This window comes from Bubalus bubalis, chromosome 3 (genome assembly GCF_019923935.1).
Source record: "Bubalus bubalis isolate 160015118507 breed Murrah chromosome 3, NDDB_SH_1, whole genome shotgun sequence".
NCBI classification, from domain to species: Eukaryota; Metazoa; Chordata; class Mammalia; order Artiodactyla; family Bovidae; genus Bubalus; species Bubalus bubalis.
Window position 1 is genome coordinate 123,365,965 of NC_059159.1, and position 21,229 is coordinate 123,387,193.

Genomic DNA, 21,229 nt, shown 5'->3' on the forward strand with positions numbered 1-21,229 from the left:
GACTCTCCCCATTTAGGAACCAAAAGGGTTAGAATAGATCATTTCCAAACTTCTCTCTCTGTGTGATTTCTCCTTTGTTCCCGCCCTTGTTGCAGTCCCTGAAGTGGGGCTGGGTGAAGCCAAGATGCCCGGGGTGACTCTGTCCTCACTGAGCCCAAAGTGTGGACACAGAACTGAAATACGAGCGTGAACTCTGCTCGGTGGGAAGGAGACTTGAGTGTGGTCCAGGGAGGTGTTCTAGAAGCTCTGAATGAAGAGTCTGCAGTGGGGAGACCAGAGCTGCTTCCTGGAGGAGCAGGACTGGAGCTGCACCTGCAGTATTTGGGGATGTGCATGCGCTGAGGTGGATGGGGGGCGGGTAAGGGGGAAGCATCACAGAGGAGGATGGGTGGGAGACTCGGCCAGGCCAGCAGGTGGTCCAGAAGGAGAGCACGTGAGAAAATTTCTTGGTGTCCCAGTACTGTGGAGCAGGGAAAAAAGGGTTTCGAGGTTTGCTAATTTGGGGGTCAAATTCTAAACAAAGGATATTTTTTGCTTGTGACAGTAGCTCGTCTCTGGCCACAAGAGGGTCTTATTCTGGTGACAGCGTGAATGATTAGGACTCCTCCAAAGAAGTTCTTGGTCTGTTGCCACCTCCAGCATACAAGTCCCAAGTGAGGCCAACCTGCACTGTGTTTCATAAAAAGGCATTTTTGTAAATGTTACATAAGACCATCACAGAAACTTTGGAAAAGGGGAAAAGTAAAATTACCCCCAGGCATCCATTAATATCGCCCCTGAGAGGTTGGGTGTGTTTCCATCCAGTATTTTCCATAAGCATGGGTGTCCAGGGGCTACTGCTATACGTCTTATATCCATATCACATGTATTTTTATTTTTTTAATTAAAAAAAATTTGGCCATGCCACTCAGCATGTGGGATCTTAGTTCCCCAACCAGGGATTGAACCCATACCCCCTGTAGTGGAAGTGTAGAGTTTTAACCACTGGATCACCAGGGAATTTCCCTTGCATATATTTTTAAATACATAAGAAATGCACAAGGCACATGTGCACCATTCTTTCTGCCCTGCAGTGACCCACCTTTAAGAAACGATGCTGTATAAAAAGCAGAGGAGGCAGTGAGAGAGGTGCCGGCTGGCATGTGCCAGAATGATGTTAGATGTGTGTCTCTAGGCCAGGCAGCCATCACAAGGCTGCATGTGATTGCTGGTTTCTGCTCGGTGTCCTGTCTTGTAATCTCAACATGTATTTGTGACCTTGCTCAGTGTTCATTGTCTATTAAATGCACTACAAAACTTAATTCCCATGGTTGGTGGCTGAGTGAAGGAGCTTTTAAAAGAAAGGTGTATCCTTTTAACTCAGAAACTCTTGTTATCATTTTTTTGAGACTTAATTTTTTTTAGAGTAGTTCTAGATTCACAGCAAAAGTGAAAGGAAGGTACAGAGGTTTCTCATATGCCTTCTCCTGCACACAGGCACAGCTTCCCTCATGGTCAGCGTCATGTAGCAGAGTGGCACACTTCTGACCAAGGGTGAGCCTACACTGGGGACTTCCCAGGTGGCAGTGGCAAAGAGTCTACGTGCAGTGCAGGAGACCCGGGTTCGATCCCTGAGTCAGGAAGATCCCCTGGAGGAGGGCATGGCAACCCACTCCAGTGCTCTTGCCTAGAGAATCCCATGGACAGAGGGGCCTGGCAGGCTGCAGTCCTTAAGGTCTCACAGAGTCAGACAGGACTGAAGCGACTAAGCAGCAGCGGCAGCCAACCTGCACTGACACCATGATCGCTCAGAGTCCGCAGTCAACCTCAGAGTTCACTCCTGTGTTATATCTTCTACGGTAAGTGGCATGTATCCATCACCTTAGTACCATACAGAGTATCTTCACAGCCTTAAAAATCCCCTGTGCTCTGCCTGTTCATTCTTCCCGCCCACCTCCACCCCCACAACCGCTTATCTTTTACTGTTTCCATAGTTTTGACTTTTCCAGACTGTCTTATAGTTGGAATCATACAGTATGTAGCTTTTTCAGATTGTCTTCTTTCACTTAGTAACATACCTTTAAGATTCCTTCTAGTCTTATTTATAGCTTTAGAGCTCTTTCGTTTTAGTTCTGAATAGTATCCCACGGCCTGGAAGTACCACTGTTTATTCATTCACCTACTCAAGGACATCTTGGTTGTTTCTAAGTTTTGGCAGTTATGAATAAAGCTATTATAAATATCCCTGTGCAGGTTTTCACGTGGGCATAAGTTTCAGTTCCTTTGAGTCAATACCAAGGAGCGTGATTGCTGGATCCTATAGTAACAGCACGTTTGGCTTTGTAAGAAACGGATAAACTGTCTTCCAAAGTGAAGGGTATGCATTTCCACCAGGAATGATGGAGGGTTTCTGTGGCTCCTCCTCCTTGTCAGCATTTGATGTTGTCAGGGTTTGGGATTTTGGTCATTCTAATTGGCATGTAGTTGTAATTATTGTTGCTTTTTAATTAAATATTTATTTGTTTTTGGCTGCATTGGGTCTTAGTTGTGGCATCTTTAACCATGGTGTGCAGGCCTGTCTCTAGTTGAGGCCTGCAGGCTCAGGAGTTGCCCTGCGGCCTGTGGGATGTTAGTTCCCTGACCAGAGATTGAGCCCACGTCCCCTGCGTTGGGAGGTGGATTCTTAACCACCAGACCACCAGGGACGACTCTTGTTTTAACTTGCATTTCCTTGATGGAATATGTTGTGGAGCATCACTTAATATGCTTATTAGTCTTCTGTTTATCTTCAATAGATGAGGTGTCTATTGAGGTCTTTGGCCCATTTTTTAACCGGGTAGTTTGTTTTCTTGTTGAGTTTTAAGGGTTCTTTGTGGAACTTCCCTGGTGGTCCAGTGGTTAAGACTGCACTTCCACTGCATTGGGTACAAATTTCGTCCCTTGAGGGCACCTAAGATCCCGCATGCTATGCAGTACAGCCAAAAACAACAACAAAAAAGAGTTCTTTGTATATTTTGGATAGCAGTCCTTTATCAGATATGTCTTTGGTAAATACTGTCTCCCAATCAGTGGGTGATCTTGTTATTTTAAAGAGCTCCACAGATCAAATAAGTGAACTCCAACCATTCTCTGAGCTCTGACAGCCTCGAGAAGAGGTGGGGAGGGGGATGCTTGCTTTTTCTTCCCCAACTGGGTTCAGAGGTCACCAGTCCTCACAGACTGGAATGGGCAGGGCTGCCCAGTGGTACTTCTTTTTTTAAATTAATTAATTTACTCTAATTGGAGGATAATTACTTTACAATATTGTGATGGCTTTTGCCATACATTGACTTGAATTGGCCACAGGTGTACGTGTGTCACCCCTATCCTGAACCCCCGTCCCACCTCCCTTCCCGCCCCATCCCTCTGGGTTGTCCCCAAGCACTGGCTTTGGGTGCCCTGCTTCATGTAGCGAACTTGCACAGGTCATTTATTTTCCAGTGGTACTTCTTAAGGGTCACTACTCATCATGGCTTTAGGCACAGTGGAGACCTTCAGGATAGAACTGGCAATGTTCTATTTATAGACTTTTTCTGCCTAGTCTGCCAGAAGAGGTCTCTCTGACTCTTTGTGGTAGATATGCTTTTTAAAATATTTTATTTTTATTTATCTACTTGGCTGTGCTGGGTCTTAGTTGCAGTAGGTGGGATCTAGTTCCCTGACCAGGGATCAAACCCTGGGCCCCCTGCATTGGGAGCTCAGGGTCCTAGCCACTGGACCACCAGGGAAATTTGGTTTTGTTTGCAAGTTCCCTTGGGGAAACCAGTCCTCCTCAACTTCATGAGGCTATCAATTACGATGGCTTCACCCTCCAACCCTGACTCTAGGAAGCAGATAATCTTAAGGACCACTCCACCCTGCCCCTCAGTACAGTGGTTGATTCAGAAATGGGCATCTGACTCAAACAGCCAATCAGAATCCTTTTCTGGTATTGTTGTGTGATCCTTGGGAAAAAGAGAGCCTCCTTTAGATAGCCTTGTTTTGCTGGGAGGTTCTGTATCTGGGCTGCCCACCACCATCTTTCCTAACTCCTGGAAAGAAGAAAGCCAAGCAGAGCCAAGAGATGGGCAAAGAGAGGCAAGGCTCTGATGGCCTGAGCTCCCACATAAACCATGCCTGGTTGCCCAGAATTCCTTTCAGGAACTGATGAATTCCTTGATTGTCTAGGTTCAAGTGAGTTAGGTACCTCTCACATGTAACCAAGAGCCCTTCCAGGTCCTTTCAACAGAGCTGCCCTGTACAGTTGAGCATGTATGCACTATGTAACCAGAGGTGGCATCCTGTACTTATACAACATAATACACTTTCTGCTCAGCTGAAAGTAGTATGGTGCTCAGGCATCACCCCCTTTCAGAAACCCTCTTGGATTTCCCCAGGCAGTCAGCCCTCCTCAATGCTTCCAGGAGTTTTGTGAAAAAATACACTGTGGAGCTAATCCCTCTATATGGAAATTTACATACACACACACCCCCCTGTCTCCCCACAGACTGGCACCTCCCTTGTATGAACTAGTTCTGATTTATCTCTTTTTCCTCAGTGACCCAACTTAGAATGTGCTTAGATGTTTATTAAGTGAATTGTCATCCAATCTCATGACAACAAACAACTGGAATGTCCCATCTAGTTTGTTGTAAAGAAAATTCCCCTTATAGTTGCCACAGGTAGATCGGGAATCAACAGACTTTTTTCTGTAAAGAACCAGATAGCAAATATTTTAGGCTTAGCAGTCCACATCGTCTGTGTCATGACTTTCATTCCTCCTGTTGTAGCATAAAAGCACTACAATAAGCCTGGCTGCATTCCAATAAAACATTATTTACAGACACTGTAATTTCATATAATTTCCATGTCACACAATATTATTCTTCTTTTGAGTTTTCTAAACAACTTCACAATGTAAAAGTCATTACAAAAATAGGAACCTGGCAGGATCTGGCCCATAGACCTCAGTTTGCTGACTCCTGGTGTAGACGGTCACTGGGCACCTCCATCCACAGGGGGCACTGGAAGGAAGTTGCATCTCCCCCTGATTCTGGGTCTTGGAGCTGGAACGGCTATCACCTGGTATGGCAGCCTTGGCCTTCGCCTGCCTTCACTATGTGAATCAGATTGGGCCGACTTCCGGTGACCCACGGGCTCGCAGCATGTCAGAATAGGAAGAGCACAACACAGCTGTACCCACGACAGACCCGGGGAGCTGAGACCGCTTAAGCCTACCCACTGGCTCCAGGTCACACACCTTGGTGAGTCTGGGTCCCAGGGGACCAGGTGTGCTGTCACCCGAGAGGCTTTCACCAAACCACCCAGCAGTGACCAGAGGAGGCTCATCCCTTTAGCCGCAATCCTCCAGGTGCTGGTTTCATCTTCACACACCCTTACGCACTTGGCTCTTGGCTGCACCCACCTCGCCTCACCCCAGATAGCACCAAGCAGCGGCGGTCTGGCAGTGACCTTCCCCTGTCACCTGCGATGCCTGGTCTCTGCCACATGCTGTGGGCCTCTCGTTCCAGGCCCCTCCCAGCCCTGTGAACCCAGCCCATACAGCCAGGAAGGGACCTTTGTAGAAAGATCTGTTTCAGAGGCCCAGGTGGCCCCAGACCAGTCTTCTCCATCTGCAGGAGATAATGGATGTGCATCTTTAAAAAGGAATACATACATATATAATGATTTAGTTTAAGAAACTGAACAAATATTCAGTTTCTTAAACTGTTAATACATAATTAACTGGTAATAAAATTAATTGGGTAAAACAGCCTAAAATAATGGACTGCTCATTACCTGAGGGAATATAACTGCGTTGAAAAGAAGTCTGACTGTTCCAGAGACTGAAAAAGTCCCCAAAAGCAGCGAAAGGAAAAGGCTTTGTCCAGACACTGGATAAAGGTTCCCGTGTGTGGCTCCCTGACGCCCCTCCTGGAAGGGGTGGAGGTAAAGACTGCCTCTTACAACTCAGCAACTTGATAGTGGATTTAAAGAGCATCCCAATGCCCACATCAGCCTTGACAGCACCCTTTCATCACCACCAATTCCAAGAAGGACAAGAAAAAACCAAGCCACTATTCACATCCTTTTGTTAGATTATAAAAGAGAAAACTTGCAGAGACCTTAGGAACTCATCCCTTCCAGTCAGTGTCAGTCCCCAGACTGGACACTGGCAGGGAGGCTGCCTGGCTGTGTCTCCCATCTGGGGTGTTAGGGAAAGAAGATGCAAATGCAAAATTCCCATAATAGCTGCAGACAGAGGTGAGGTGCAATCAGAGGAGGGGAAGGTGCTGGGATCCAGTTAGAAGGGCTGGGTGGGCTTCAATAGCACAGAAGAGAGAGGAACAGGAGCAACACAGGGATCCACTGGAAACAGCTGGGATTTGGGCTGAAACAGGACCCAGGAACAGCTAGGATGTAAGATCACAGTTGTTCGAGGGAAGCGCTGGCTCTGACCACCTCGCCTGGGACAGCCTGGCAAGCTCTGGGTCCCACCGTAGACCCTGCCTTTTATTATTCATCTCTTTTGTGAATTCAGGTGGGGAAAGGTCTGCTGAGAGTCATGCCAGAATTCACAGGAGAAAGACTCTGTAATTTCTTTTAGCTCTGTGACTCTGGACAAAGTATTCAGTATTAATGCAGTTGACCATGACGTCTTCTGTGTGCGCGACTGACAGACCAAATTACCTTTCCTTATCTCCTGGGGAGAAAAAAAAGACCATTTATTTGACATATTTCATAATCATTTCACCTGCTTGCCCCCTACGAAGAGCACGGGTGACCTGGCTCCCTCCCTCCCTCACGAAGCAGGAAGCATATCCTCTAATAAAGCCCAGTTTCTAAAGAATGCTTTTAATCTTGGAATAACTGAGCGGGATTTTCAATTGTATTTTTAATTCTCTATCTACTTTTAAAAGCCCAGGTTTCCATCCTCTCCAATTCTCAGCTCATCAGAAGCAGGAGGGACATCACAGGCTCCCATCTCCTGCCTGGCCGCTGCCATGTGGAGAAGACAGTGGGCAAAGTCTGCTGAGGATTGGGGGTGAGGGCTGTGTGCCACCCACTGGGCACTGTTCTCTAGGTGGGGCCTTGCACATCCCCAGGCTGGGCCACTACAGAGCCCCAAAACATTTTTTAAATTGTAATAAAAACACATAGCATAAAATTTACCATCTTAACCATTTTTAACTGCAGTTCAGTGGCAAGAAGCACATTCACCATTCATGTTGTCATACAACCGTCACCACCACCCATCTCCAGAACTCTTTTCACCTTGCAAAACTGAAACTGTTCAGTTAAACAATAACTCCCCACTGCCCGCTCTCCTGGAGAATCCCAGGGACGGGGGAGCCTGGTGGGCTGCCGTCTATGGAGTTGCACAGAGTCAGACATGACTGAAGCGACTTAGCAGCAGCAGCAGCAGCCCCCTTTCCCCAGACCCTGGCAATCTCCACTCTGCTCTCTTTCTCTGTAAATCTGACTACTCCAGGTTCTTCATGTAAATGGAAGCATACAGTATTTGCCTTTTTGTGACTGGCTTATTTCACTTGAAATAATGTCCTCAAGGGTCATCCATGTTATATTAATAGTATCTGTCAGGATTTCCTTTCCTTTTAAGGTTAAATAATATTCTGTTGTATGAATTAATATATACCAGATTTTGTTTATCCATCCACCCCCTGAGGGATATTTTAAATTAATTTATTAATTAATTTATTTTTGGCTGTGCTGGATCTTCATTGCGGTGTGTGGTCTTCTCATTGTGATGGCTTCTCGTATGGCAGAGCACAGTTGTCCTGTGGCATGGGGAATCTTCCCGGACCAGGGATTAAACCCGCGTCTCCTGCATTGGCAGGTGGATTCTTTACCACTGGACCACCAGGGAAGTCTGACTGAGGGATGTCTGGGTTGCTTCCATATTTTGGCTATTGAGAATACTGCTTATGAACAGAAATATCTCAAGTCTCTGCTTTTAACTCTTTTAGGTATATATTCAAGAAATAGGATTGCTGGGTCAGATAGTGATTCTATTTTTAATTTTTTGAGCAGAAGCAACTTTCACTTATCCCTATTCTGGCCTTCTTGCACTCCTCAGGCTGGAGGCCAAGCCAGGCAACCCATGAGAGTGTGAGAAAGCAGCCTAGGGCTTCTCCAGAGGAGGGGAACTTGCACAGAACCTAGTAGGTGGCCTCTCAGGGCTTCCTCTCGGGATTTCAAGTCAATGTTTCTTAGGATTTCCAAGACCCTCACTCTAGAGTCTGAGCTTAGGAGCTGGCAGGGGACACATTCACATATCAAATAGGATAATAAGCACCTGGGATCTAGGAGGTATGATCTCCCAGGTATGATCATTATCCCATTTTACAGATGAGAGTATTGATGCTCAGAGAGGTTAAATGGGGGTAAGGGGGCCCAAGGTCCCAGCTAGGAAGTGGTAAGGCTCAGACTCCAGCCTAGTTCTGTCTGCATTCTACTACCTTATGCTGTCTCTACTGGCATTTAAATGCAGTGTGGAGACGTACAAACCACCTGCTACAGAAAGAGTGTACACGGTCAGAGAGAGGGGAAACCAATTCTTTTTTTATTTTTGGCTGCTTGAGTCTTTGTGCGTGGGCTTTCTCTAGTTACAGCGAGCAGGGGCTACTCTAGTTTCGTTGTGGCTTCTTTTGTAGCACAGCATCGGCTCCAGGGCATGCAGGCTTAATAGCTATGGCACACGGGCTTCAGTAGCTGTGCTGGGAATGGGTTTAGTTGCCCTGAGGCATGTGGAATTTTCCCAGACCAGGGATCAAACCTGTGTCCCCTGCATTGGCAGGCAGATTCCTAACCACTGAACCACCAGGGAAGTCTAGGGCAAAACTGATTCTGACTTAGGAAGCTGGAAGTTTCCTTGAAGGAGCTGCGTTTTAGCAGGACTTTGAAAGACAGGTAGATGGTGGAAGCAACTGGGTAAAAAACCCCTTGAGTGGTTCTGTCTGGTGAAAGGTAATAGATCTTAAATGCAGAAGAGAGAGACTTACCTAAGAAAATATTGGTGTAGTTTATGTCAGAGGATGTTTTGCCTGTGTTCACTACTAAGAATTTTATGGTGTCAAGAACATGAAAGAATCAAGAATCTTAAATGTGTATTACTAGGGGAAAGAAGCCAATCTGAAAAGTCTATATACTATATGATCCCAACTATAAGACATTCTAGGAAAGGCAGAGCTACAGTGACAGTAAAAAGATCAGTGGTTTTCAGTGGTTGGTGGGAGGGAGTGACAGAAAGATAAGTAGGTGGGACACTGAGTATTTTTAGGATGTATGTTATTATAATGATGGATAAATATCATTGTATATTTGTCCAAACCCATGTAATGTATAATACTTAGATGAACCCTAAGGTTAACTATAGACTTTGGGTGATAAGAATATGTTAATATAGGTTCATACTTGGTTAAAACTGTATCATACTAGAGTGGAGATGTTGCTAATGGATGTGTAGGGGCAGGGGATATGTGGGAAATCTCTATACCTTCCTCCCAATTTTGTTGTAAATCTAAAATTGCTTTTAAAAAATAATTTTAAAAAGTTATTTTGAAAAAGAAAAAAAAAGTAAAGCATATTCAAGTTCTACTCTTGCTACAGGCAGTTCTCAGGATGAATCTTGTCAAAGTTTCACATAATAATTAACTCCTATGCTATTTAACTTTTTCCAGAGTTTAAGAATGTTTAAAATTTTCCAATTAATTTTATATACTTAGAGTAACTCCAATACCAAGACCTGATATATTTTTTTAAAAGCATCAGATAAAGTACATTTATCTAAAATCAGGAGCCAACATCATACTCAATGATAAAACACTCAACTCTAAGGGATTCACATTTGAGTCAGAATTAAGACAAGATTATCAGTTGGGTATCAGCAATGTTAGCAGCTATAACAAACAAAACCCCAAATCTCAAGAGCTTAACACAGTAACAGTTTATTTCTTATTCACACAAATAACAATGAGGACCCCTGGTCAGCAAGCATCTCCCATTAGGCTTTTCATGGACCTAAACTCCTCTGCCTCTGGTTCTACCATCACTGAGAACCACTGCTAGATCTTCCAGCAGCAGAGAGAGAGAGAGGAGAGGGTGGTATGGAAGGTTTTATGGGCCAAGCAGGAAAGCCCCTATGTCATTTCCACCCACCATCTGCAGGCTAGAACTCTGGAGAAAAGGAGACAGGTGGTAATGCAGCGTTCCCTTAAGTCTGCTCCACTACCAGGTCACTTTCTGCACATTTTGATGTGGGGCAAGCAGGCAATGACTGCCACCTGAGCACTGGTGATTATAAACACATCCCAATTTCAGAGATTTAAAATGTGAAGACTTTGACTCGGTGAAATACCGCTCTAAAAACCCATAAACAAGCACGGGTTTTCCAGGCATGATCCCAAGGCAAAAAGCATAAAAGACAGACTGAACTACATAAAAATTAAAAATCCCTCACATCAAAAAAAGAAAATTAAGGACTTCCATGGCAGTGCAGTGGTTAAGACTCCACGCTTCCAATGCAAGGGGCTCTGGTTCAATATCCTGGGGTCGGGGGAACTAAGATCTCACATTAAAGTGAGTGTGTTAGTCACTTAGTCGTGCCTGACTCTTTGTAACCCCATGCTATGGAATTCTCCAGGCCTTCAGGGTATCTTCCCTACCCAGGGGTTGAACCTGAGTCTACTTCATTTCAGGTAGACTCTTTACTGTCTGAGCCCCCTGTGGCCAAAAAAAAAAAAAAATTATAAGCAGAAGGACCCATGGGGGGTGGAAATATTTGTAACGTGTGATAGATCAAGAATTAGTAGGCTTACTATTTTTAAAACTCTTATAAACCAATGGTGAAAAACATGAAGACTCCAAGATAAAAATGGACAAAACTGTAACAGGAAATGAATCAAAAAAGAACTAAAAATGGTTAAATATGTTAACTATGTAAAACTATTTGGAAGTCAAAGAAATGCAAATTAAAACCACAATAGGATATCTTTTTTTTTTTTCTAATCAAACTGGCAGATATCTGAAAATCGATAATGGTACTGGCAAGGACTAGAAATTAGAGACTAATTCACTTCTGGAAGAGGGTAAAATGGGTTGCACTACTTAGCTCTGTGAGTAAGATCTTAAAAATATGCATACCTGTTAACCCAGCCTTCCCACTTCTGGAAATTTTAAAATTTAGTTTTTATTTTTATCAAAGTTAAACATGCATATAATTTTGAAAGTTGAAAAATTCTACATGGTTTCTTATGAAAATCAGCAATTCCCTGAAGCCCCTTGCCCTCAACCCCTTACCCTATCACCACCCTACCCCTCTTTCTCAGTTGTAGAGATACAGATTTCAATCTTTCTGATATTTACCATATTTTCCACAAAGAACATGCTTATATTGCTACTTCCTGAATTTTCAGGTTTGGGCATTATCTAATGATTTCTCATCAAGAAGAGAGGATTTAACTCTCTCACCAACCCCTGCCGCTAAACACAACGGCTACAAAACACATACCTGTCCTCAGCCACCCGCACACCCACATACACCTCCCGGTCATCAGCCTCCCAGTATGGTTGTCACTCTGATTAGACCAATATTCATTATTCCTTATTCCTACTGTAATGTGTGTGTGCTCAATCTCTCAGTCATGTCCAACTCTTTGCCACCCCATGGACTATAGCCCATCCGGCTCCTCTGTCCATGGAATTTTCTAAGCAAGAATATTGGAGCAGCTTGCCATTTCCTACTCCACGGGATCTTCCCAACCCAGAGATCGAACCCGCCTCTCTTGAACCTCCTGTATTAGCAGGCAGGTTCTTTACCACTGCACCACCTGAGAAGCCCTTTCTGGCTGTAAATCTATTGTCAAATGAGCTGCGTAAAATGCTGTTATTTTCTTTTTCTGCACAGCATTTTGTTTTCCCTGGAGTAATAACTGACTTGTTTTAATCATTGGCTCAGCTTGCTTATTTTAATCATCAATTTAACCACAAACTCTCTTTCAGAATTTTGAACTTGTTACTCCATTGTGTTCTGGCTTCCCCTGATGCGGTTTTTTAAAAATCCAATGCCATTCTAAGTCGTAGTCCTCTGTATATACCTTCTTTTTCTCTGCAAACATGTAAAATCTTTTCTCTGTCCACATCACCCCCATATTAACCCCAATCCTGAGATAATTGATGAGCCTGGTTTGAGACCTCTTCATGGTTCTGTGGTATAAATCAGGCTGCTTCTTCATCTCTGGGATATGGCTTTCTTGGACCTGTTTAAGTCCATCTACTTTCCAACTACCAAAATGCTGTTGCTGATGACTCCTCTATTATCCTCCTCTTTGTGGGTTTGTTCTGTTTTAGTCAGTTGGCTATATTAATAGTTTGGAGAGAAAGCAATATTGTATAGACTCCTCCCCAGCCCCGCCCTGGGACCTGGCTCTCCACATCTGACTCCCTCCTCCCGAAGTCCTCTCAAAACAGCTGTTGCTTAGCTCAGTTCAGCTGGCGGGCAAATACCCTCAGGGCAAATTAATGACCTTAGTGTCAAATATAAGGAGTTTGAAAAAATTACAGTAAACCCCAAAACAATATAAGGAAAGAGATTTTAAAAAAACAAAATGGAAATCAATGAAATAGAATTTAAAAAATGGAAGGTGAAGACCAATGAAACTAAGAGTTGATTCTTTGAAAAGACAAAAATCTCTGGGAAGATTGATCAAAGAAAAAAAAAGAAAATATACAAATAAATGATATTATATATGAAAAGAGTAACATAACTATAGTTAAAACAGGCTTAAAAGATAATAAGATAAAGATAGACAAATATCTGGAGATTTTATCTTTTCATGTGGCTGTATTTGCAATAAAAGATAACTGAGAAAAAATGAGTAAGAGAATGCTATCAACAACTTTATGTCAACAAATTTGAAGTCTTAGTAGAAATAAATTCCTACCAAAACTGAAAAAAAAAATAGATATTATGAATAGCCTTTAAACAATTAGAGAATTTGAAGGAATAATTGAAAAATATTCCCATAAAGAAAATTCAAGGCCCAGATGGTCTTATAGGTGAATTACACAAACATTTCAAAAAAATAGACAATCCCAATCTTACATGAATTCTTCTAGGGAATATAAAAATAATGAATATTCCCAAATTAATTTTTTGAGGCCGGTGTAATTGTAATACAAAAATTAAACAAGTATAGCATAAAAAAAGAAAATTACAGGTCCATTTCACTCATACATTTAGATATAATAATCCTAAGTAACATTATCAAAATAATTCAACTGTATATAAAAAAGATAATGTAAAATAACCAAGTTGAGTTTGTTCCAAGAATACAAAGGTGGCTTAATATTAGAAAATCTATAAAGGTAATTTACTACATTAATAGATTAAAGAAGGAAAAGCATATTATCCAAGTAGACACAGAAGAAGGTATTTGATACAAGTATATACTGACCAATGATAAACTTTTAAGCAAATTGGAAATAAAAGGGAAGTTCCTTAAACTGATAAAGGATATCTAGAAAAACATCCAAAGGAAATATTACTTGTGTAAAGAATAGAAACATTTCCTTTAAAATCAGGAAAAGATAAGAATGCCCACTCTAACATTTTTGTTCAGCCTTGTACTTACAAATTTGTTTTTCTTAAATAATTACATTTAGTAGAAGTTTATAAATAAATTAATAAAGAAGAAAATAAATGAATGACATACGTTTGAAAAGACAGAGAAACTGTCAGTATTTGCAGATAATATAATTATTTAGAAAACCCAAAGAAGTCTACAGACCAATTATTAGTTGTAAGATTACTGGGTATAAAATCAACAGACAAAAGTCAATGAAATTCCTAGTCATTAAAGAAGAAAACACAGATAATGAATAAATTTATGAAAATATGCTCAACCTTTGTAGTTATCTGGGAAATTCAGTTTAAACAAAGATGGTATTTTATACTTGTCAGATTGGCAGGTATTTTTTTAAACTCTGATACCATCAAGTGTTGGAGAAGAGGTAGAGTAACTGGACCCCTCATACGCTGCTTGTGGAAGTCACTGGTACCATCTAAGTTAAGTCAAAGATGCCCCAGGCTCAGCAAATTTATACTAGGATATATGCCCCCCACCAAATCTCTTCTGAGTGTATCCAAAGAGACATTTATAAGAATGCTTATGGCAATACTGTTTATAATGACCAAAAAAAAAAAAAACACTTAAATGTTCATTGCCAAGAAAACAAATAAAGATGGTGCATTCATAAAAAAGAAGAAAATAATATGGAGTAAATAAACAGGAAATAGAAGGATATGATCCTACTTAAAATTGCAGAATTCCACCCCCCCCGCCCCCCACCTATCTGACTTTATTTTTCTCCTTTGCAACTCTCACGTTCTAACATATAATTTATCTATAATTCGTACGTTTTGCTTATTGTTTGGCTCACCCCATGGGAATGTACACAAGAGTAGAGATCTTGTCTGTTTTGTTCACTCATGTTCCCACGATTTGAAAGCGTACCTCGTATACAATAAGCACCCAATAAATATTTGCTGAGTGAATTTGCCGAATGAATGCAAGACAGCATGAAGCCACATATTGAAAGTTTAGAGGCGTGCAAAACAATACTACTTAACACTACAGATCAACACCCCTTTGTGGTTTGGGTTACCTGTGTGACAGAGATATAGGGCAGTATGAGGATCAGGGCACCCAGGAGCCGCCAAGTGTCCCCATAAGGTTTTATTTCCTAAGGTGGCCATGGAGGGGGAGCATTTGTTATGTTATTACCAGCAATGTTTGCATGATGGAAAAATTTCGCATTACAACTTGTTTTAAATAATAGGAACAATTGCACCTGCAGTATGTATAAAGTTTCTAAGGGTTTTTCCACATGATCTCATGGGTCAAGTGTGCCTATAAGACCAGCTCAGAGCAAGATGGGGCCTGGCACTGGGGTTCTTCCAAATTGCCCAAGAGGGGAAATCCCAGCCCGAGGAGGAAGAAACAGTTGCCTGGGGATACCCCTCCTGGATGAAACGGGAGGGTCTATGATAACTGGGGTTTGACAGACACTGTCCTCACTCGGGAGCTGGGGGCTTGCTGCTGGGCCCCCAGGCAGGGGCGTGCTCCTCTGAGGCAGCGCTGGGTTCTGTGTCAGGAGCTGCCCCAGGTCAGAATCTGAGTCCCTGTGGTCTCTCTTTCCTCGCCTGGATTATGAGAGAATAACTAATGACCTGTTCTGTCTACCTCAGAGGGCTGTGGGAGGACCAGACAGCAAGGAAGGAAAATTGTCCTGACAGTATCAGAGACCAGAGTCCCAAGGCAGCTTTGCATTTTCTCCTTCGATATGAAACACTTGAATGTAAACATCATCTATGTTGTTAAACAATCTTCTTCTTTTCAACTTTTTGGCCACACAGAGAGGCATGGGGGATCTTAGTTCCCCAACCAGGGATCGAACCTGTGCCCCTTGCAGTGGAAGCGCAGAGTCTTAACCACTGGACCACAGGGAAGTCCCACATGATCTTCAAAATGATAACTTTTATTGGTCAAAGAACCATCAAGGGTCCCAGCATAATTTACAGAATCACTCCCCTCTTGTTGTAGATTGTTTACCATTTTCCTCAACTGTAAGCAACCCTACAATTAACATCTTCATGTGCTTGCATTTTGCTTTGCTCTTTTGGAATTACTTCACTAGGATAAATTCCAGAGTCAGTAAGTGGTCAGTGTATGTAAATGGCTCTTATGTTGAGCTCCAGAGCTCAAGAATGGCTTGCATTTTTGATGGGTTCTATCAAAGTGCTACTTCCAAATGGTTGGCCCTTGTGGTATGTAGGACCACTGCACCTTACTCCAGGAGGGGTCTAGTCCTGCTGGGGCATAATTCAAAATTCACCGAATTCGAGACTAATTCTGACAAAAGGTGAGAGAAGATGTTTATATTTGTTCACCTGTTTTAAAAAATGCCCTACGTGGCAATATTGTAAATCCAGTTGGCAGCTCACTTAGCTGCACAGCTTCGAAGTTGCTTGTTTCTTGACATACATTTTAAAAGGTGGGAGAATTCAGACAAAATGAGACTTTATTAATATGTAACATTCATGAAATACTTACCTTGCAGATTTAAGATACTCACAACATACTGCCACGCTGTGCTCGTTTTGTCACACCATTTCCACCATGGGGCACTAGTATTTTAATTGTTATTTTTTCCCCTAAAGAAATGGGTCTTCTAACTACTACCAAGTTTGCAGCTGCAAGCCTGTAAGAGCCACCCGTAAGGCAGGGAAGGAGACAATGCAGCATAGGCTCCTCTCTTGGAACCAGCTGATAACTATATGCTCCGATTACTAAGAATTTACTTTCTGCCGGGCACTGTGCCAGGCGCTTGCCTGTGTTACCTCATTTAATCTTTGACACTATTAAATAGGTACAGTTTTCCCCCTTTACAAAAGAGGAAACCGAGGTCTGGGTCCTAGGGATATGGCCATTACAGACATAGCAGGTAGACTCAGACAGCAAGATAGAACTGATGTCAAGGGTCATTGCTCCCAGTTCTGTCCCTAATTTTTGGCTCATTGCTCAACTCTTCTGGGCCTTGTCTTTGCCACCAGGTGAGGCTAAGGACCAGGGATGGGCACTGGGCATGGTACAACCTCTTTATATGCCCCTGCCCGCTATGGGGCCCTGGAAGAGAGAATCACTGTCTTTTCTTTACCTGCACAGAACACCAGGAGAGTCTCCATCTCAATGTTCAGCTGAGCAAGGATGGGCCACACAGACCAGACCAGCAGTGGGTTGGCACATGCTGTGTTTACAGCATCTTCATCACTCGCTCAGGAGCCCCAGAACTCAGGCTTGTCATTCCCCAAACACTTTTTGAGCACCATGCTGAAGGCCGTGGAGCTGGCCTTGGGGCCAGGGAGCCCGGCTACACTCCACCTTGTGACACAGCTGTGGGACTTGGGTAAGTCATGTCTGTGGCCTCTAACCGCAGTTTCCTCCTCTGTAAAATGGGGATGAGAATGTCTGCCTCAGAGGGTTGTTGTGAGGCCTGAGTGAGGAGAAGGTGTGACTTTGGCCTCATGAGAGGCCCTGTAAAGCGTGAACTGAAGCAGGCCCTCCAGGTGTTCTCTGGATATGACTCGGGTGCCCGCCAGGGACCTCAGCCTGACACCAACACCCCAAAGAGACCACAAGAGAGAAAGTGTCAGGCCAGGAGGGGGTAGGACAAACTTTCCCTGAGGGTTGGGAAGGGTTCTCAGAGGGCTCCCTGGAAGAGGTGGTGTTTGCACCAAAGGAAAAATCAGTCCTACTGAGTGATCAGAGCTGCCCCCTGCAGCCAGGACTTCCATTTAGAACCTGGACAGAAGACTGCCTGTAGGAGGTAAGCTCAGACTGATTCCACCCACCCAGAGAGGACAGCCCCCCAACATCTCAGGATCTCTGCCACCCGCTATGTCACAATGCAGTTCATTCATTCATTTGGTTAGTATTTATTGAGTATCATGTGCCAGGCACTGCGGTCTGTACTGGAGATATGTCAGTGAGCAAAACAAATCCCTTGCTCCTTTTCAGGAAATTGGTGCTGAAGGTGAAGAGGAAGCCCCTGCCCCTCCCAAAGCCAAAGGCAAAGAAAAGCCCTTGAAGACTGAGAAAGCAGTGTTGAAAGGTGTCCACAGCCACAGTAAGAAGATCCGGAAGTCACCCACCTTCCGCTGGCCCAAAACACTGTGGCTCAGGAGGCAGCCCAAATATTTTCAGAGGAGCCCCCAGGAGAAACAAGCTTGACCACACTGCCATCATCAAGCTTCCCCCCACCACAGGGTCAGCCATGGAGAAAACAGACAACAGCACACTGTGTTCATCGTGGAGGTCAAGGCCAATAAGCATCAGATTAAACAGGCTGTGAAGAAGCTCTGTGACACTGACGTGGCCGAGGCCAACACCCCGATCAGGCCTGATGGAGAGAAGGCGGCGAATGTTCTACTGGCTCCTGACTGTGATGCTTCGGACATTGCCAACAGAATTGGGACCATCTACACTGAGTCCAGCTGGCTAATTCTAAATACAAAATCTTTATTATTAAAACAAATCCCTTGCTCTTCGAGCTGACACTCTGATGAAGAATAGAGGGAAGCTAGACAATAAGGGGAAAAATAAGGCTATTTCGGGTTGGTGGTGAGTGGTAAAGAGTGAGGAGAATAGAGAATGAATGGGGCATGGATGTGATCAGGGAAGCTGCAAAGAGACAATTTTTGAATAAGATCAGTAGGAAGAATATTCCATGCAGGGGAAACAGCCTGCAGGAGTGCTGGCAGGCAGAGTGTGCATCAAGGGATTCCAGGGAGGCAGGAGAAGGGAGAGAATGAGGATGGAGGGCATCGTGTGGCCCTTAATGGGACTGACAGTATTCCTGAGTTCCCTGCAAGGGTAGCAGGGAGCTCTTGGAGACCTTCTGAGGAGCCATGGCTTGGCCCTGGTTGCCTGTGAGCAGAGACTGGAGCAGGGTGAGGTGGAAATAGGGAGATGGCCAGGGGACCACTGCAGAGGTGACCGTGGCTTAGGTGGGGTGGAGGCAGCAGAGGAAGAGAAGAAGGCGGATTCTGGTTGTGCTTAAAGGTGGAGCCAAGAGGAACTTTTGATGAACTAGAGTCTATCCCCTCTCCCCCAAAGCCCTCCTGGGGCTGCAGGACTGAAAGGCTCCCTGAGACTTCGCTGAACACCACCTGGAAGCTTCCTCCTTCCAAAAGTTATTGGGGAAATTAGACCTTAAATGCTTCGTTTTCATGCTTTTTCCCAGAAAAAAAACAAATGTAATCACTGTAAGAAAAGCTCCACCCCCAAGGTGCTGCTCCCTCCGGTGGAGGCAGGGATTAGATGAGATTTGCAGGACTGTGTTGACTCCCAATTTAGATGCTTTCCATAAATTAATTACTGAGGCAAAGTCGAGAAGGGAGGCCTGGGGAGCGGGTCCCGGGGCAGCTCTGCCCTCTTCCTGGAGAGCCAGGCTACTGCCAGCGCTGCCCTGGCCTGCGGGCTCCAGGAAGATGCTGGAACTCCCGATCTCTGCCTGACGTTTGCTGCTGTCAGTCCCTGCAGGCTATGCATCGTCCTTACGGGAAGATTCCTGGGAGAACATTGGGCTTTGGCTTTCTCCTAAGGGCAGTGGGGAGCCAGGGAAGGTGGCAGGCAGGGAGGAGACGGGACCAGATTTGCTTTTTAGAGGGAACCTCTGGCAACTCCCGGAGAAGGCAATGGTACCCCACTCCAGTACTCTTGCCTGGAAAATCCCATGGATGGAGGAGCCTGGTAGGCTGCAGTCCATGGGGTCTCAAAGAGTCGGACACAACTGAGCGACTTCACTTTCACTTTTCACTTTCCTGCATTGGAGAAGGAAATGGCAACCCACTCCAGTGTTCTTGTCTGGAGAATCCCAGGGACGTGGGGTTGTGGCGGTGGAGGGGGGTGGAGGAGTGGGCCTCATGGGCTGCCGTCTCTGGGGTCGCACAGAATCGGACATGACTGAAGCAACTTAGCAGCAGCAGCAGCAGCTGGCAACTCCAGGAGACTGGCTTGAGGGGGATGGAGAGAAGGGAAGTGGGGTCATGTAAAGAGATGGGAGTTCCCACAAATAACACACCGCCCTCCCTGGGCTGCCCCTCATCAACATGGCTCTGCCCTCTGGGCCCAGGCCTGAAGCCCACCTCACCTGGGGCCTGGACCTCTTGTTGGCAGAGCCTCTTGGGGCCTAGATCAAGGCCAGTGACTCATTTCTGAACATTTTTGGCTGAATAAGACAGTCCTACCTCTCCCCTAAGCTATTTGTCCCTCCTCATCACAGTTCAGGGTTTTGGCCACAAACAGTGCAAATGAGAGAGGGATTTCCGGAGGTGGTTCATGGGACTTCTGCTGAAATAGCTGAGTGTACTTCACCTGCAGCCGGCAGGGAGATGAGCCGTCCCTCCAGCTCCACGCTCTTTCTTGTGCTTTAGTCGCTTAGTCGTGTTTGACTCTTTGCGACCCCGTGGACTGTAGCCCACCAGGCTCCTCTGTCCATGGGATTCTCCAGGCAAGAATACTGGAGTGGGTAGCCATTCCCTTCCCCAGGGATTCTTCCCAACCCAGGGATGGAACCCAGGTCTCCCGCATTGCAGGGAGATTCTTTACTGTCTGAGCCACCAGGGATATAGTTAATGCTCTTCCTTGGCTTGTCCTAACCATGGCCACCCTGGCCTTCCAGCAGTATGCCTGAGCTCCTCTCTGGCATCCCCCTCAAGCCCTTTTCCTCAGCAGGAGGAACACCTGGGCAAGGACAGGGTAGGATCCAAGCTTTTTGTGAGACCTCAAGACCCAGCTGGGGGGACACTCAATAAACATCTTCTCAGTGAGGGAGCCCCTGCAAGGGTGGACACCACCCCCATTTTTCAAATGGAAATACTGAGGGTCAGTAGGCGACAGTGACCTGCCTGGGCCAGAACCTGCACAACCTGTTCCACATCACAGGGCAAGGCCACACCTCCTCCTCCAGGAAGCTGTACTCAGGTCTCCTTGGATGGTGCAAACTGATGGTTGCAGGGAACATGGAAGCCCAGCTCCCTTGCCTGGGCTTTTGAGAACCCTGACATGTAACTTACACTCCAGGGCCTGCTGGGATCAGACTAAAGTTACCTTCTGCTGGGGGAGACCAGAAATGGCACCATGTATGATGGACAGGGAAGCCTGGCATGCTGCAGTCCATGGGGTCACAAAGAGTCTGACACGACTGAGTGACTGAATTGAACTGAACTGGTCTTCTCCCTCCTCCCCACCTCCACCCCTCCTGGATCCCAGTCCTTTCCAGGCTCATTCTGGGAATACTTCCTGGATAAATCACTTGCATTGGAATCCTCAGCCAAGAGCTTGCTTCTGGGGAACCCCATGCTCAGCCCTGCCACACCCGAGTTTTGCTGCCGCCGACCGTGCAGCTGCCCTGGGCCTCCATGGCTCCATCTGTATAAAGGTGGTGCCCGGCTCCATCCCTGTGTGAGCACTGCTGCTCTTCTGGTCCTGGATCCCTGCCTCCCAACCCTCCCCCACCCCTTGCCACAACTGAATTCAGTCATCAAGGAAAGAGGAGCCCTCCTCATGTAAGAATGAACAGTTCTCAGCTCACAGAACCAAGTATTCGGGCTGTTACAGCTCATTACTAAACCCCAGCCGTGCCCTGAGAA

The 21,229-nt window shown here is 45.1% G+C and overlaps 1 pseudogene; it reads left to right on the top strand.

Annotated features, from left to right (window-relative positions):
- The first annotated feature begins 1,779 nt into the window (after positions 1-1,779).
- LOC102392229 lies at positions 1,780-20,351 on the top strand (annotated as a pseudogene).
- Positions 20,352-21,229: the final 878 nt, after the last annotated feature.